The 3,313-nt window shown below is 47.8% G+C and overlaps 1 long non-coding RNA gene across 1 annotated transcript; it reads left to right on the forward strand.

The window, feature by feature from the left end:
* The first annotated feature begins 1,205 nt into the window (after positions 1–1,205).
* LOC134367025 (uncharacterized) lies at positions 1,206–2,916 on the forward strand. Its single transcript, XR_010022380.1, has 2 exons — positions 1,206–1,279; positions 2,483–2,916. It is a non-coding gene; the product is annotated as an uncharacterized LOC134367025 (long non-coding RNA).
* Positions 2,917–3,313: the final 397 nt, after the last annotated feature.

The raw sequence follows: 3,313 nt of genomic DNA on the forward strand, positions 1-3,313 counted from the left end.
ACCACTACTCTTTCCATCCCTTAATGCCTTTATTTTTAGTTTGGGGTATTTTCTATTGTTTGAAGGTTGCCTTGCAACCCTTTTGCCTGGAGGGTTTAAACAATATAGAGTTTCTTTGCTGAGCAGCAACAGTAGCCAAGAGAGAGTGAATATAAACTTTTAAGTCTATTTTCTCAGAGTTTGTACATCAGTGATGGCTTTAAACAGATAGTGATGGCTTTAAACAGATAGTGATGGCTTTAAACAGAATGGCTCCCACCCCCGACTTGCTTCTCCCTGGGGTGGGGGGAGGGGAGAAGCGTGGCCCATGGAGAACATTTTGTGTTCTCTTATCTTTCATACTAGTGGAAGGGGATAAGCACCAGAATAGGAAAACAAAATATCTGGCTATTAATATACCCTAAGTCCTCCAGCACATGGAGTGGATTTGTTTATTTGTGAAAGGGAAGGATGCTTCTCTCTGACCTTTGCAAGCTCTCCTACCAACTGGGAGGGAATTGGCAGAGGTGGTGCCCTCCATAAGGTGAAGGGGACAGGGAACCAGGACCTAGCTCTACGGAAAAGAGGAAACCCTCGGACTTCTCTCAAGAAAAGTTACTTTTCTGGCTCAACCTGCTTCAAGCCCCAACAGCGTCATTCAGGGAAATTTAGAAAGAAAGAAAGCAGGAGGATTTACCATGAAAGAGCCAGAGAGTGCCCCACCTCCCCATCAGACGCTTGTCTCTATCACCTGATTTGTGCCCAACCTGGGGAACCAGAGAACCGGGCAACCTTGCCAGAAGAGAGAACACACAGGTTCCTCAAGACAACCTCTTATTTGGCAGTGAGCAAAGCTAAAAAAGGAGTGCTTCCCTGCCCCAGAGGACAAAGGCTGGAAAGAGGAAAGAAAGCAACCTTGCTCAGCTCAAATTCGGGGATACCCTCCTTTTATATTTGCCCTTGGATCCCTTAGTGCTGAATGAAGGAGTGCCAGGGTAGGTAATAGTTTTCTAGAGGGCTAGTTAATGATAAGCATTCAGTTGGAGAAGAGCCAGAGGGAAGAAATTTTGTTTGGGTGCAGGAGCACACACATGCCTCCAAGCCTCACACCTGCTATGTCATGCCAGAGGTTCCAGAGGGCCTCTGACTGCCTGAAGAGGTCTCTGCTTGCCACCCACCAGAGTCAGGTTGCATCAGGTCCCTGAGAACATTTGACTAGCCGGGAGCCTCAGGCAGAGGCACCGCGAGAGGAGACAGCATTGGCAGGACCTGCCCTCTCTAAGAGCAAATAGGGACAAAGGTCAGTGTTCTTATAATGCCTCTCCTACCTGCCCACCCGCCTGCCATGCCAGATGCACTGGGTTGTCCCAGCATTGCTACATTAGGCAGGAATCTGTCTATTCAGTAATTTTTGCTGGGTCACCCATTACCCCAGATCCAATTCCCAGGCAGGGAAGGTTAGGACACTGGAGCAGCAGCGAAGGCTCTGGCATTCATTAGCTTTAAACAGAAAAGCTGTCTTGTCTTTACCTGTTCAGTCCGGAGCCAAACATGTTTGTTATGCATGTTATTATGCTATCGTGGAAGTATGTATGAGAGGAAAGAATTTTTAAGCTCACTCCTCTGCCTTTCTGAAGAAGTGGGGCTCTCTGTGTAAACCACAGCTCTTAGAATTTGAACAAACTTTCTTTGTGATTATTTCTTATACTACATTTCACTGCCACCCCAGTATGTTTGAATTTGTCTCTGCTCCAGCAGGCCTAAGTACCATTGGGATTCTCCGTGGGAATTCAAACAAGTTGGAGGCGGCTGAGGTTGCCAAGTGTAACTGGGTCTGGCACAGTGCTGGCATGAGAGAGAACAGGAGAAAGCAGGCTTGGACATTGTGAATCAATGAGGCTCTGGGCCACAGCCTTCTTGCTAGGGATTAGTATCAGCAGCATTGTTGTTTTTCTTTCTTTGTACCTGAGAATGGCCTTCAGCCACTGAAATGAAGACAATATAGCAGCTAACATTAACGGAGGCACTACACTCAGCACTTGGCATGAATTATTTAATTTCCATCTCAAACCCATGAGGTAGATAGACCACTATCCCCATTTATAGGTGAGGACCAAGGCTCAGAGAAGTTGAGTAACATACTTGCAGTGATCTGCTACAGTCAACTTCAATTATGACTTGCTAGCACCCTATTCTGAAAGGAGAGGAAGAAAGAATGTGAGGACAAGTATTTCTGAGGGCTGGAGTTGTGTACAGGTTTCTTAGAAGCTAGAGCCCTCTTGATTTATATTCCGTGGGACTATCTGAGGAAGTTGTTTAGCTTCTGAGGTGATAGATGAGGGCTGGGTCACTTCTGTTTGTGGGTTGAAGGGTAAGTCAGGACAACGTTTCTTCTCTGGTCCCTATCAGGGACTCTACAGCCCTTCTTCTGCGGCTGTGTTTATATCATTATTTCTGAGGCACCAGTACCAGCAAAGCAGCTCTAAGCTCTCTCTTCCTTTAGCCATCTTCCACGTGGAAAGAAGCCAAATGGGAGAATTTCCCCAACCATTTCCCTTCAGTGCAGCTGGTACCAACTTGAAACCTAAGACACGTAACACTGCAGTCCAGCTGAAGCCTGGCTAAGCCATATTTCTTTAGACACGGCAGGAAGCCACTCCATGCCTGGTGTCAAGAACCATCTCAGGCCCAGGGGTGATCTGCTTCCTTGGTTTGACCCCAAGGGGTCAGCTGGCTGGTGAAGCACATCAACACTTATTCTATAGACTGGGACTGTCAGCAGCAGCTTACTGGAAGAGAGAAGATGACCGGGATTTGAGTATTGTCTTCAGGGACTCTTCTGGAGAAGAAGGATGGTACAGGGGTTTCTACAGAATGGAAAGAGCTCCATTTGTTGCTCTGAGAGAGGAGTGTCAATAAATGCCTTGTCCCAACCCACAGAGGATGCCTCCAGCTGCCTTCAGAGCCATTCCTTTTGCCCAAGCCATGGGGGTGGAACCCTTCTTTGGGCTTGCCATGTTGGTAGTGGAGCTCTGGCTCTCCTGGCTGCCCCTGCAGGCCACAGGACCCTCTAGTCTAATGCTCCAGCATGATGCCGAGAGTCTGGTTTCATCCTGCCAGGCTACCTCTGTCACATGGGCTGCATACATCAGCTTTGGCCCACTTTGCATTTCTCAGTTATACTCACTGGCAACCAGCACCAGCTTTCTCTCCCAGTGTCCTGATATCCTCTGGTTAATAAGCAACTCACATAAAGACACCAAGAACTGTTGCAAGAGGTACAGAAAGGCTGCAGCTCTCTGAATACAGGCCAGGAAGCCCTGGACTTGGCCCA

The sequence above is a fragment of the Cynocephalus volans genome, chromosome 2 (genome assembly GCF_027409185.1).
Source record: "Cynocephalus volans isolate mCynVol1 chromosome 2, mCynVol1.pri, whole genome shotgun sequence".
Lineage (NCBI taxonomy): Eukaryota > Metazoa > Chordata > Mammalia > Dermoptera > Cynocephalidae > Cynocephalus > Cynocephalus volans.